We start from the raw sequence: 15,626 nt of genomic DNA, 5'->3' as shown, positions 1-15,626 counted from the left end.
TGAAAGCTGCTCCTTCACAGTGGGTGATTAGAAGAGGAAGAGCTCATGTAAGACAAGTGGTTATAACTTGGCTGTGAAAAAACGCCGTATACACTTTCACAAGAAACCACCAGATAAGGCCAAAATGCCAAGTTCTCCAGGCTGGTCATGTGATTCCATTAGTCTTATGACTTCACTTTTCAGAACAAGCACACATTTCTTAGCAAGTTCATTTCTAGGATTGGGTTTTGTCAAGAATTCCCTTTTTCCTCATTTCATCTATCAAACTCTGGACTTCCTACATTTTTAACAGAGCTTTATATCAACCTAGGACAAAACTGGAGAATGGGACTACACATATGCCATATTTAGTTTCCTTGTATAGAATCATAGAATAATAGAGTCAGAAGGTATCTATAAGACCATCGAGTCCAACCCCCTGCTCAATGTAGGAATCTAACTTAAAGCTTAAAGAGAGCCAGCGTGGCATAGTGGTTAGAGTGTTGGACTAGAACTGAGGAGACCAGGTTCCAGTCTCCACTCAGCCATGAAGCTTACTGGGTGACCTTAATTCATTCACTCTTTCTCAGCCTAACTTACCTCCCAGGATTGTTGTGAGGACACAATGCAGAGAAGGGCATGTATGCTGTCCTCCTGAATGACTTGAAGGAAAGGTGGGATAAAAATGAAAGAAAATGTTTTCCTCAATTTGCAATTTATCAATAGAATGGGGACTAGACCAGTACTCTCCAAGCTGAACTGGCATTAGTTTCAGGAGCTAGAAACAATTAAATGTGTTTCTCTTGGCTGTTACGTTTTAATTTTCCTTTCACTCACCACTGTTCCATTCCCCAGTGAGTGTCTGTGTATAAATGGGGCAGTACTGCTGGTGCAGCAGGAAGGCTTGCACTAGAAACAGTGGCGGCAAACCTTTTAAAATGCTTAATTTTTTGTTTTGTTATTTAACCAAGTTTGCATACTGCTGAACAGTAAAGAAAGGGTGCTATTCAATGCTAGTCCTGCTCAGAGTAGACCCATTGACATTAATAGACATGATCAGTGATTTTTTGGTAAAGAATGAGATGCTGGTACTCATTATTGATAAAAGCGCCATGGGTGCCAGCACAAAATGTCAGCCATGGGCAGCAAAAAAGAGGTGTTGGTACTCTGTACCAGTGAATGATGTCACCAAAAAAAGCCCTGGACACGGCCAACTTAGGTTCATTCATATTAGCTGGTCTAGTCTGAGTTGGACTTAGTTGAATACAACCCCAAACCTCTAAGAATTTCATTTGTTTTCCTTTGTTCCTGTACTTTGCCTTTGTTTGGGACAAACGAACCAGGGTTAGGTCTTCCACTCAGGGGTTACCTAGGTATTATGGTAGAAGGCCTGTATATTAGAATGTGGTTTGCCACATAATCCTCGTAAAACAGGGTGGGAGTGCTTTAAAGAATGAAGGGGGAGGGATGCTGACCTCTTCTCCCCCACACACACTCCCCCCCCCGAAACTACTTTCACCTAGTTTTCTCTCAGTGGTACTCCAAGATTAGAAGTACCCCCCAATGGGAGAAAAATGGCTGGGGGAGCAATTTTAGTGGTAAAAGCACAGGAAGAATACTAGGGAACCTCCTGTCTCTTGCTTCTTTGCTTTATATTACCCCTTCTGTGCTAGCTAATTAAATATCCAACATTTATATTCTGCTTTTCTTCTATCATAGAATCCAAAGTGAACTGGATGTGGCATTCAGTGAAAATGAAAAGGAACAGGGCTCTTATGAATTTACCATCAGCTCTATGAATTCTGTCATCTTCATGCGGTCCACCAGCACCTGCATTGCATCCTTCAGGTGAGCCTCAGCACTATTTCAGTGCTATTTCTCAATTGGATTCTGATTATGAACTGATAAATAACTCAACATTGCCACAAAGGATAAGATTCGTATTTAACAGACTCAGCTATGAACTTGCAACATCCATATATCTCTTGATGTATTGACATACACATACTTATGAGAACATAAGAAGAGCCTAATGGATCCGGCCAAAGGCCCATCTAGTCCAACACTCTGTTCTCACAGTGGTCTACCAGGTGCCCATGGGAAGCTGGCAAACAGAACCTGAGTGCAACAGCACTCTCCCCCACTTCTGATTCCCTGCAACTGGTACTGACAGTAGAGGTAGAACATATCCATTGTGGCTAGTAGCCATCGAAAGCCTTATCCTTCATAAATTTGTCTAAACCTCTCTTAAAGCCATCCAAGTTGGTGGCCACCACTATCTTGTGTTGGAGCAAATTCCACAGTTTTAACAATGTGCTGTGTTTATGAGCCATAGCTGTTTTTTCTCTAGAAAATCACATTCTGAGAAAAACCCCATTGTTATTTAGTTTAGCAACTCCTATGACAACACCAAAAGTTAATTCCCACAGTCGCTAGACTAAAGTTTCGCAGGCCATACTCTTCCTCTTTGTTCCAACTGTCGCACAAACAGTTGGTATTGTGTCACCTTCCTCTAAATGCATCAGCATTTTAATAACATGAAAGCTAGCAATTTTTTTAACTTTCAAAACACTGCATCAATCTGTGTCGGGGTAGCCAACTAGATGTTGACCATCTTCATCCATGACCATTGGCCGTGCTGGCTGTGGCTGATGGGAGTTGTAGTTCACAACAACATCTGGAGGCCACCACATTGACTATCCCTGATGTATATCAATGGACAGAGAGCAGATCTAGTAAAAAAGAAAAACATATTGCCATGTACTCTAACACAGAGGGCTAGACTTTAGTGAGTTGGCTGTTTGGTTAAGGTCCTTAGTAATACATAAAGCAGGAGGGAAGTCCTAGTTTTTAAAGTAAATGGTTTTCTCCATGCAGTCTGCCCCCCCCCCAGCATTTATCTTCTCAGCTAAGTTCTGAGATTGGAAATGAGCTTGGCTGGAAAAAGAATGTACCCTTGTCAATGACAATTTCCTGATTTGCATGATACTGTAATGTTGCAACAGAGGCATATAGCCAGTGAGTTCAAATAAATACAATTTAACAGTTACTAAACCATGTGAGTTGGGAGATAAAAACTGAAACTGATACTAAAAACACCTTTAATTATGTTTTCTCTTATTTAGAAGTAAAGGATCTCCCAAATGCTACTTAAGGTTTTGAATCACCAAGGAAAGGATCTTTATTATGACAAGTTTCAAGAAGATACCAAATAAGGTCCAGTTTGTAAGCTGTCCTCAGGGGGAATGATCTCAATTTCATTTATTCATCTGATAAATGAAAGGAAAGGTGAAGCCAAGATTCCTTTTTAAAAGGAAGCCTGCAACTAGAAAATGTTTTTGAACAAGCAGATGTTCTTGCTGTGGTTATACAAACGCAGTGAAGATTTCATGAGCAGGGAAACGCTGTCAGGAAAAAAATGGCTATAAAATGTATTATATAGGCTGTGACATTGTCTTTTGTCTGAATGTATATGTGTGCATACACAGATGCACACACAAATGTACACATGCTATCCTTTTGTTTGGTTAGTTGAATAAACTAAGGGAAAGGCATACAGGTGAGCTTCAACACCCATTACATTTGCTTTTAAATTTCTGGAAAATGACAAGCTGACACTGCACTTTATATTGCTACTCTTACCTGTCCTCTTTCAAAAGAAGTCTTGTCACTTATGGAATGCTGTGATGTCAGAGGCGGCTTGAAGTGATTTGAGAAGCTGTAAGGTGCAATTCCCAATCATGTTAAGCTCACTTACACTAATGTTTGCTTCTTAGTTTTAATAACTGAGCTGAATAACTTGATGAAGGGCATTGTTTATGTATCACTTTTAGCTTAGAATTTGGGTGTTTAACTTTGTCAAAGGCCAGATTTGTTTAATTATTTATTTATTAGATTTATATCACACACCTTCCTCCTCCTTTCCATGCGACACATGGGTTAAAGAGCTAAACATGGCCACAAGGTGGAGTCCAGCAGTGTCATCTTTTAAAGAGATCCATTTCAAGAGATCCAGGGTGGCAAACATGTCAATACTAAAACAATACAACTAAAATTTCTAAAAACAGTCTTCTAAAAAGAATTAAAAACAACTTTCTAAAAACCATTAAAAACTCCTAAAAGCAATCACCTACTCTCAAACTGTTTTTAGAGTTGCCAGGGACAGGACTTTCAGCTATTGAATGCCCAGGTAAATAGGAATTATCCAAATAGCAAAGGTTTTATTCCTTTTGTAAGCTTCAGGAGGTAGGTTTTGTTTTCATAATCCATCGACTGGTTCATGTACATCTTTTGATTTATCATCAGTTATTAGTGAACACTTGATGACTTGCAGCTGAATGTATGGACTGGTGATGTGAAAGTTCTGTCTGTGGAGTTAAATCTACGATAAGCCAAATTCAGTTCTTCAGTATCTATGAGTACCAAACATGTGAAGGAGCTCTCTAGAATGTACCCAGCTAGCCCTGTCCTGTAGACACCAATGTACATGTGGGCATACACACACACCTAGCTGACATGCAGTCAGCATGAGAACATAAGAAGAGCCTGGTGGATCAAGCCAAGAGCCCATCTAGTTCAGCATCCTGTTATCATAGTTCAAGTACACTATGATATGCTTGTTAACATCAGTCTGAAGGGAGCCCCTGCTTGCTTCAGAATGATACCAACTGATCATCGCCTAGAGACATGGCCAGAGCACGTATAGGCATCTAGTGGTGGGTCTATGTGGACATATTCTAGAGAGCCCCTTCATCTGTTTGGTAACCACAGGTACTGAACAACTGAACAGGGCTATAGAGCAGTCATTTTGCACATCAATATCATTAACACCCATGTGAGTTAATCCCATTGTTTGGGAAGTTGTACTTTGCTTTTCCTATACAATAATCGTGCCAGGTTCCTTGACTGACGAACCCAAACGAAGGTTTATTTGTAGACAGGTGATCTCTTAAGTGCAGTGGGGGCAATGTAATAGGGTTTAGAATCAAGAGGAGTTGGTGCCCATGACCAGCTGTTGCTCTATGCAAACATTTAATTTCAATTTTGTTTGCTAACATGCTCCCCCCCCGCAAGCCTCCAGTAAGCATAAACAGGATTGCATTCTCATTTTAGTAGAGTTATACTTAAGGCCCCTAAGGATGGACAAATCTGCCAATTTCAGTTTCTCATTTTTCCAATCTTCATTTCAGTTCTCACAATTTTGCCTAATGTAACACATTTTTGCAGATTATTTTCAGTAATATAAACATTCTTGTGTGCCTTTTTGGGCAGGAGAACTACAACACAAAATTCAGAGTACTGCAGCTTTGAAGTAGGCCGGTGGTTTGGTTTATATATTGGGTCAGGAAGCATGAACAAATTCTCTACCCCCCCCCACCCCTAAAGGTCATCTATATGTGAATGATTTCTTTTCACTGTGCTTGATGATTTGCAGCATTTGAATGTGTGAGCTGTCTCAACTGATCAAGTATAATCGTCGTGGCAAACATGCATGGAGATAAACCACACATCCCACCTCCTACCCACCTGCCTTGCCAGTTTCGAGGTATTTTAAGGCTGCTCTGTATTCCAACTCATTGTAATATTTTTAAAGGGTTATATTAGTTAAAACAACAGGATGGACGATTCTGGCTATATAAGGAACACTATGAAGTGCTCTCCTTTATGAGAAATATCTCATATTTTGCCTGGTTCTACTTAGTTTCTAGATCAACCTTCACCAACCTGGTGCCCTCTAGTTGTTTTGGACTATAACTCTCATCGCCCCCAGCCAGCATGGCCATGCTGGTTAAGATTGACAGGAGCTGTAGTCTGAAACATCTGGAGAGCACCAGATTGGCCAAGGCTGTTCTAGATTGTAGGTGTGTGAATACAAGGACTTTGATAAACTAACATGGAAAGGCAGCGTTGACTTTTAAAATTAAAAGAGAGTGAGGGAAATTTGGAACAATAAAAGGCAATTAAACTATAAAAGACACTCACAGTTGTGGAATATCCTTTGTTCCCCAAAACAGGGATTCTCACTTTCCACATAATCTGATATCTATGATGAAGAGAAAGCTAACCTTTTAAGTTATTAATACAAAAGTCATTCAATTTTAAAATACTGGTAGCTGTACAAACTAGGGACGTCTGTTTAAAATAGTAAAAGAGCGGTAGCAGTTGCTAATGGCAACAAGACAATACACAGATCACAATCTACTTTGAAGATTAGTTTCTCATTTGTGAGCATGTTTTTTATGAATAGTTATCACTTTGTACTTCAGAACATTTTGTTCAACATTTTCTCTGTAAAAATGTGCATTAATTATACAGGGGTTGAGGGGACACAGCACATAAATTTCTAAAACAACACATCACCATCCAATATTGAGTTAGGTGCTCTTAAGGCCACTGAAATAATGAGCTTAGGTCTGTTTTAGGATGTGGCCACTCTATCACATTCACCTTGAGCAAGTAGTATCCCAGCCTCTGGAGTCATGTCAGAGACATTTTTCCTTATGGCCAAACTGCTTTGGTTCAAAGGTCTGAGAGAAACATATTGGCCACAGTTCTTGTATGTAGACCATTCAAACATTGCCTCAGTCAAAAATCTCAATTTGTGTATTAAGCATGATCCTAAAACCAGGGCTAGCTCAACACATTTTGCTGCCTGAGACAAAGGATAAAATGGTGCCCCCCAATCCATGTACAGAAGTTGACTGAACTGGCATTTGAATTTTGAGCCTGGTGATGGATGATATATAGCAACCCTGATGACACTTGAGGACAGTAGACTAATTTAGGGAACAGAGGGCAGGCCACATAGCGTATGCTTAGCTTTCTCCTCCAACAGAGGGGAATGGCTGGCTGGGCTCAGGAGGAATGACTGAGGTGGCCACTGCCCCTCCCTCCACCCCATATCTGCTGCCTGAGGCAGCTGTCAGGCTCTGGTTAATGGTAGGGCCAGCCCTTCATAAAACTCTGTTTCTGCAACTTGAATGATTTCTTCAAATGTTATCTATTTACTTTGCACAGTTGAGGGATAGTGGCACAATTTAAAGTATATTTTCAAAATCAGTTTCCTTTTTGTCATAAACTGGAGAAGGGCTTTTGTTGCATACTGAAAAGCAAGGAAACAAGGTGAGAAGGGTCTGGGTGAAGTTAGAATATCTCACCTCCTGACCACTCTGCGTATCCTAAAGTATCCCTATGAAACCTGTGGGTTGCCAGGCCTTTACTAGAAACTACCTACAGGAGTTAAGAATTTTTATTATTATTATTATCATTATCATTATATTTATATCCTGCCCTTCCTCCCAGCAGGAGCCCAGGACGGCAATTTTCTCACAATCTGTATAACCATGAAAGCTAGAACTTTCATAGATTTATGAAAAGATAAATGTACTGGAGTTCTAAGAAAAGTAAATGGAGACGTTGGTGCCTGCAGGGGTGGGGAACAGTTAACCTCTCTGGACATGTCATAACCCACAGATTCCCAATTTTATTTTATTAATAACAATAATCAACAACAACAACCCTTGTGGAATCTGAGATATAAACCAGTGTTGTTATACCCATTTTGCAGGTGAGCAGGGGGGTTAAACAGTGTATGACAACCTTTAGGTGTAGCCCATTGTTGTAACCCTAGCATGTTGGTTGTTTCTTTTTCTTTTAGAGAAATACAGTGTAAAGTTGATTGTAGTCGCAAGCCCTGCCAGAACTGACTTCTCTCAGGAGCTCCCAATCAGAGGTTCCAAGTGGAGCCAATCCTGGCCAAATGCAGTGGGACTTTTATTTGGTGCTGAATGAATAGTTCTCCAGCCAAACAGTGCTTTAAAAAGTGCATATAGTAGGGGAAAGTGTGCGTAAAAATGAATATATTTGTGAAATCAGCATATAAAATTGCATTATATTAGGAAAAATTGCTTGCAAAAATGTACTTTAGGAGATATTTGCACTAAAATGCTGATCAATTTTGATGAGAATTTTTTAAGCATAAATTGCTGCAGAAATGTGGAGAACTGAATTTAAGAATAAAAGAATTAAAAACTGAGAGAACCAAAATTAACAGATCCTTCTATACCTACCTCAGAGTATGTAAAAATGTGTGTGTGTGTGTGTGTGTGAGAGAGAGAGAGAGAGAGAGAGAGAGAGAGAGCGCACTAAGTCCTAGCCTTTTTCTGATTTCTTGACTATTGTCTCCATTTTGGTTAATGATTGTGCCAAGGTATTGACAATCCTTGACAAGTTCAATGTCCTAATTTGTAACTGTAAAGTTGCATAAATCTTCTGTCATCATTACTTTAGTCTTCTTGATGTTCAGCTGCAGTCCTGCTTTTGTGCTTTCCTCTTGAACTTTCATCAGCATTTGTTTCCAATCATTACTGGTTTCTGCTAGTAGTATGGTATTGTCTGCATATCTTAATTATTGATATTTCTCCCTCCAATTTTCACACCTCCTTCATCTTGGTCCAGTCCCGCTTTCCGTATGATATGTTCTGTGTATAAATTAAACATATAGGGTGGTAAAGTACACTCCTGTCTCACACCCTTTCCAATTGGGAACCAATCGGTTTCTCCATATTCTGTCCTTACAGTAGCCTCTTGTCCAGAGAATAGGATGCGCATCAGGACAATCAGATGCTGTGGCACCCCCATTTCTTTTAAAGCATTCCATAGTTTTTCATGATCTACACAGTCAAAGGCTTTGCTGTAATCTATAAAGCACAGGGTGATTTTCTTCTGAAATTCCTTGGTCCATTCCATTATCCAACATATGTTTGCGATATGATCTCTGGTGCCTCTTTCCTTTCTAAATCCAGCTTGGACGTCTGGCATTTCTCACTCCATATATGGTAAGAGCCTTTGTTGTAGAATCTTGAGCATTACTTTACTTGCATGGGATATTAAGGCAATAGTTCGATAATTACTACATTCCCTGGGATCCCCTTTCTTTGGAATTGGGATGTATATTGAACGCTTCCAGTCTGTGGGCCATTGTTTAGTTTTCCATATTTGTTGACAAATGTTTGTCAAATTTTGGACAGATTCAGTCTCAGTAGCTTGTAGCAACTGTATTGGTATGCCATCTGTTCCTGGTGATTTGTTTCTTCCAAGTAGTTTAAGAGCAGTTTTCAGGTAGAGGAAGACAAAAAGGACAAGCAGGTTGTCCACCGCCTTATATAATTGTTCCCTTTTTATTTGGTCACTGTTTCTATTGTTTCCCAGGAAATGATTATTCTGCCAACTCTGACAAAGCTGGAATACATTCTGTATATGAACATTCAGAGGCACCAGGGCAGAACCCTGGTTGTTTTACTAGATTATATAGGGGAGAGGGAGGGGGTTGAAGTGTCAGTGGCTGAGTTGCATCCTTTTGTCTGCTCAGCTCTGCTCTTTTCTCATTAGCATCACAAGCACAGATTTGTCACCATTTGCTCACAAGCAACTCCCATTTGCCATGGCCATCACTTCCCTTAAAAGCACTATTGAAACAGACAAATGTTTGCCACGGTTGGGATTTTCCCATTTGGGGTTTCACAAAAGAATAAAAACAGATGCTGCTTCTTGGGGTGGGGGGGAAGGAGAAAAAAGCTTAGCAGTTTGGTTCATTATCTTCTGATTCCCATACATGATTATCTTACTTGTCCTTGCTTTGAAATAGCTTTCTCTCCTCAGTGAAAAAAACTTACAAGTACCTTGTCCTTATTCATAATTTCAACTAACACAGCAATTCTAATCATGTCTACTCAGCCCTACTGAACTCAGTGAGGCTCACCCCAGGGGTAAGTGAGGTTAGGATTACAATCTAAGAGCGTACCAGAAAATTGCACTCGGGTCCTGCTTGCGGGCTTCCCCCAGGCACCTGGTTGGCCACTGTGAGAACAGGATGCTGGACTAGATGGGCCACTGGCCTGATCCAGCAGGCTCTTCTTATGTTCTTATGCAGTTTGGGATAGTGCAAAAATATACCTGTAGCAAGAACACTAAATTGATAGTACTGCTCTGAACCCCTCACACATTAAAAGCATATATGGGGGAGCACATTGATTACCCCACCACTAAAGCAAGCCAGCAGACTATCAACTCCGTGTTTGGCAACTGGGAGCATGTATTCAATATACATGTATACATATATACAATATACATGTATTCAATATATGCCTGTTAGGGCTGTGGAGTCAGTACGCCAAATCTTCTACTCCAACTCCGACTCCACCCAAAATTGCTTCCAACACAGCCCTGGAAAGGGCTGTAAACGTCTTTTTAAATTGGAAGCTCTCATAGGAGCATTTTTATCGCTGCCTGAATATGCGCTGATCTTGGCATCACAGCATTTGTCTTCATCTGGGTCCTGTGTCATACACTGACACACAAAATGTTTTCCATCTTGAGTTATGGTGAAATGCTCAACTACAGCTGACTTCATGGGAAGCTTCTTTGACATTTTGAATTTATGTTTTAAAAAAATTGTCAATCAAAATTTATTTTGAAGTCGGAGTTGGTACATTTCTACCGACTCTGACTCCACCCAAAATTGCTTCCGACTCCACGACTCTGATTCCGACTCCACAGCCCTGATGCCTGTAGATATTTTCTATGCATTCAGGAACCCTCTCAGGTGGAGGAATTCTGACTGATTACTGTAGAGGGGATAGAAAACCAGAGTAGGAATGGAATAGTAAGGGAGGCTGGAATCTTGAACATCACAAGTTCATGCTCCAGCAAAGGAGCAGCCATTAGGAGATCCGGGGCAAGGGGTGATCAGTATGCTGATCACACTCATCTCTATTTCTCCATAACATCTGAATCAAGAGAGGTCACATGGGCCCTGGATCCCTGCCTGGATGCAGTGGTGGGCTGGATGTGGGGAAATAAGCTGAGCCGAAATCCCAGCAAGGTGGAGGTGCTGTGGATGTGTGGTTCCTGTGTCCAAGAAAGTGGCCAACCACCTGCTCCAAAGAGGGCTGCACTCCACCTGAAGGAGAAGGTACACAGGTTGGGGGTGTTTCTGGATCCAGCTTTGTGACTAGAGGACAGGTGGCTTTGGTGGGTCGGAGCCCCTTTTATCATCTTTAGCTGCTGTGACAGCTGTGACCATTCAAAATTGGACTACTCATGGGTGTAGTTGTCCAGGGTCATGGGGGTCGTAGATTCCTTACATTTTGGGAAGCAGGGTCCCTATGTACAAGCCAATCAGCATGAAAGGGGAGCATGTTAGCCACTGTGAAGAGTTTTCTTACTTGGCTAACAACTTCCTTACTTCTCCTTTTGTGCTGAATGGAGCCAAGGAGAATGAAAGAAGGTGAGTCAGTCACTGAGAGGACTTTTCAGTAGCTAACACACACCTCCCCTTTCATGGTGCTTGGCTCCTAGGATAAGTGAGAAGTGAGCTTCATGGCAAAGTACTTTGGTCTCTCAAATCCTCGTCCCACATTTGGCTTCATTTCAGCATTCTTAAAATTGAAAGGTTTCTGGCAACATTTAGCCCCCAGAGAAAGAAAGAGATGAAGGGGAGCCTATGCACGCAGCAGTATTATCCTGCTTCTATAATTCTGTAATTGCAGAAGAGACAGAGAATCCTTGGTGCATGGAGTGACTATCATGATGGGACCCTGCACTTTTGAATTTGCCGCTACGCTACTGTTACTACTACAGTGCACTTTATGTAGGACTTTCCTTGCATTTGGTCTAAAAATTGCAGTTAATGTAAAATACTGCTGCACAATTGCTGACATGAGTGAGACACTGTCATCATATTCCATCCCTGCCCAGCAATCTGCACTGGCTGCCAATTTGCTTCCAATCCAAATCCAAAGTGTTACTATTAGTATTGTTATGGGTTTGGGGGTTGAAATAGATATTTCTAAGAGTCCCCTTCCAGCCTCTGATTTGGAATCCTGCACCTGGAGGTGGGCTCTGCAGGGAAGAAACCTGCTCCCCTGGTCAGAGGAGTCTCTTTTGTTAATTTATTAGAGTGGCCAGGTGGGCTAATGGGTCTATCAAGTGCCCATTAACTGGCAAATGGGCCAGGGAGATCCTATTGTTATTGAAACTTCAGGAGAGCCCCCCCTCTCCTGGGGCCAAAAGAGAGGTTTGTGTTTTTAATTTAGCTGGAGGAAAGGCTGGGGGCTAGAGACATGCAGAGAGGCTGGCTCCCTGAACCATGGCTTTAGGATGCCTCCTGTAAGCCTGATGGAAAAGCAAGATCTATTGGACTGCTAATGGTTGAACACCTCCATCTTAAGCTCAGGTTGGAATGTGTATAAATAGAAACCATATGTCCTAAAAGACACCTAGTCTCCGCTAACCTTCTTTCCAAGGAAACCAAACCTTGCATAAGCACAGGGATCCCTGGAGATCTCCCACCACTCGGAGATTGGGGTGGCGTGCAACAGTCTATAACACCCTTAAAAGCTTGGGAACATTTTACTTGAAGGATCACCTTACTCCACCTGTTCCCACTCAACCACTTAGATCTGTGGAACTGACAATTTTACAAGTGCCACATAATGTTTGTTTTGCACTTGCAACAAATTGATCCTTCAGTGTGGCAGCACCTATGCTTTGGAATTCCCTGTCCAGCATTTAAGTTACTTAGGCATCTAACATGGGTGAGACTCTCTAGGCTTGCCTTCTAATCTCTGTAGTGTTAGCCCATTAAATGATTAAAAGGCATGCCTAGAGACTAGAGAGGCTTGCCCACATTAAGGAGTCTAGGCTTGCTGAGGAGGAGGTGGGTGATGGAGGGCACTGAAAGTTGCTTTCTTCCTCTTCTTTCCAAAAAGAAACAGCCAGTCTGCTTGTTAAAGTGAAAACTGACCAGACTTAGTCGCAGTGGAGGAGGGGGAAATGAAGGCACTTTCCTTTAATGATTTTCCCTTCATTTATCAATATATCTTTTCATTTCTTGATATTTCCTTTATCAGTATTAATATTGATATTTTGGGGAGAAAATAATCAGACTTGTAAAGCAATGGAGAGCAGAAAAAGAAAGAACTTGAATCAATACTTCCTGTCATGTTGATGGAATACTTTCAAAGCAGCACCGGCCAGTGGATCCCATCCCTAATACACCGCCCTGAGAGCTTTCTGCTATAGGGCGGTCTAGAAATGTAATTAAATAAATAAATAAAATAAATAATACAACATAGGGTGGCATGTGTCCCACTTTACCGAGAGAGTCCTCTATTTGAAAGGCTCTCCAGCCCAAATCCAGTTTAAAGATAAAGAACTCTAAGAAGGGAGAGGAGGGGGCTTGAAGTTGTCCATCAACAATTAGCAACTGAGCTGCCGCCTGTATTTCTATTTAAATTATAATTATTGCTAGTAAAAAATATACACAGATCTGTGTCCTATTTTGCTGATTAATTTCCACTTTTTCAGAAGTAACTACCATAATAAGATGTTCCTGTATTAAAAGAGACATATCAATGCATTTAATATCTTCAGCTAGGCAAGACTTTTAAAACTAGTTCTGAACATTCTACAGTAGTAAAATGTCATGCTGTCTAAGTGGGTTTGCTAAATTGCTAAGAATCTCAGCTTTATTGAGGTGAGATAACTTTCGGGTCTTTTAGTTTATGGTTATGAACTCAGACCATGCTGCAAAGGAAACGTGAGACATCTGACCCAAGTTTAACTGGTCATGAATATTGTTCCCAGGTTTGATAATGAATAACACCACATACTAATAGCAATGTGTTAATTAGCTGTGACTTAACAAGAAATGTTTTCATTGCTGACTACTAAACTTGGCAGTTGGCTGCTACCCTAAATGAAACCCTTAACTCTCTCAGTTGTAAACTGCTGTATCACATGGGGAGAGAAAGGTGCTAAAATAAGATAGTGACTGTAGAACTATCCATCCCGCCTCCTCTCAAGGTTCCTGTTCCATTATCTCTTCTTGCACACCAAATCTGTAGCCACTACTGCAGGTCGGGGGTGGGAAGGCCTTTTTCAGGCCAAGGGCTACATTCCACTCTGGGCAGCCTTGCAAGCGCTATATGCCAATGAATGGTAAACAGGGCCAGAGGCAAAAGCAGGCAGAGATAATTTTTGCCTTTTGGTGCAATAGGCTGGTTCACCTGCTCTGTGCTCCATCCAGACAAGCATGAGGTATTATTTCAAGAACACATTCCAGCTTGGGGTGCAAAGCAGGACCAATGAGAGGTGTGGCCTGGGCAGATTTCCAGGGGCCAGATGCAGAGGCCTGGAGGGCTGCATTCAGTGCTGGGCCTCAGGTTCCCCACAATGACAATGAAGGCTTCTGAGTGGTACCACTTTTGTCAGTTCTCCACAATGAAATGGGGGGGGGGGGAGTCTTTGACCACCAGAGCCTATGATGTCATTATGTTAAAACAGTCTGAGAATGAGTTACATAGGTTTGGAAGTCCCACAGAATGCAATGTTACATACTCCTTAGTAAATGTGCTTAAGGACTGCCGCTTTGGTTCCTTTTTGCCAGCCAGCATTTGCTCCCATGCGGTGTGAAACCCATTTTGGCAGCGCCTGCTGCATGCACGCTCACTCAGCCAGCTGCAATAAACCCCATTGTTCCTTCGAAAGGCAGCTTCCATTCTATTGACTCTTTTTCCTCCTCCACCTGGTGTGCCTGCCTGCCACCATCTCTTGTAGAATGTAGCAGCTGCTATTCTAGCTTTGTGGATTCATGTGGCATGCCGTGAGACTGGATAAGTGCCAGAGCTTAATTTAACATTCCCATTTTAATCTGCAAAGTCAGATGGGATGCTGACTGTTCAGGAAAAGGGTTAGGTATGTGCGTCTCTAAGTATCCAAGTTTGTGATGCCCACCTCTGAAGATTGCACCGGCCTTGTGGGAGGAAAGAAACATTTTGGAAAATGTAAATACTTAACCATTGCTTCCATTGCTTTCTTTTTTTAGTCATATACAATAGTTATGGGAGATACCGTTACAAAATCAGATATGTCCATGTGGAGATGGTACTGCTGAAAGAGATCTGCATAAAACCTTAATCACTCCATTATTACTGTCTCAGCCAGGGGGTTCAGTTGGTTATTGTGTGACTTTTCTTCTTGCAGATCAAGACCAGCGGGTAACAGCAAAAACGGCAGAATTCTTAAGAACCACTAGTAAAATAAGGGCCCCAGCAATGCCCTTAATTTTAAACAAAGAGAGGTAATTTTACCTCTTTAATAGTGTTCCTATGTTTATATTTGTGCAGAAATTGCAACCATTGATGTTTTAATTTGAGTTAGTAATTTTACCTGCTTAGCTGTTTATACAAGTTTGTATTTTATACTCAAATTGCAAAGGCCAGTCACTGATGCAAATCTCTCTCTCTCTCTCTCTCTCTCTCTCTCCCTATCTTCCTCCCTACCTACTTATCTATCTGAGAGTATCAGCAAATTTAACAAAAGTATTTGAGACATAAATATGTATGACTAATAGATTCTGCTTCTCAATGCCCCTCCCCCAATTTGTCTTCCCACATGCTCCATCCAACTGCTTTTAAGATTCTGACCTATTTGCATTGATTCTGAACTTTTAAAAAAGACGTGGTTTATTTATTTGAGGCCACATTTGACATCTTAGTGTCGGTCAGGTGCCCAACCATAATCTCTCCAGGTAGCACACTGATGTTTGAAAACTACAGAATGCCCTTTCGAAGCCAGCCTACACG

The 15,626-nt window shown here is 41.3% G+C and overlaps 1 protein-coding gene across 3 annotated transcripts in view; it reads left to right on the top strand.

Moving 5' to 3' along the window:
- Positions 1-1,741: 1,741 nt before the first annotated feature.
- Positions 1,742-15,626, top strand: part of TAGAP (T cell activation RhoGTPase activating protein) — a 28,277-nt gene continuing 14,392 nt past the window's right edge. The window contains exons 1-3 of one of the 3 annotated variants that reach the window (XM_061626359.1): positions 1,797-1,827; positions 5,414-5,524; positions 15,025-15,121. The gene's annotated coding sequence lies outside the window, so the exon portion shown is untranslated. Of the gene's footprint in view, positions 1,828-5,413; positions 5,525-15,024; positions 15,122-15,626 lie in introns of all 3 variants that reach the window. The other 2 variants (XM_061626361.1, XM_061626360.1) reach the window with 2 other exon arrangements.

The sequence above is a fragment of the Rhineura floridana genome, chromosome 4, assembly GCF_030035675.1.
Source record: "Rhineura floridana isolate rRhiFlo1 chromosome 4, rRhiFlo1.hap2, whole genome shotgun sequence".
Taxonomy (NCBI): Eukaryota; Metazoa; Chordata; class Lepidosauria; order Squamata; family Rhineuridae; genus Rhineura; species Rhineura floridana.
This window is presented reverse-complemented; position numbering and strand designations above follow the sequence as displayed.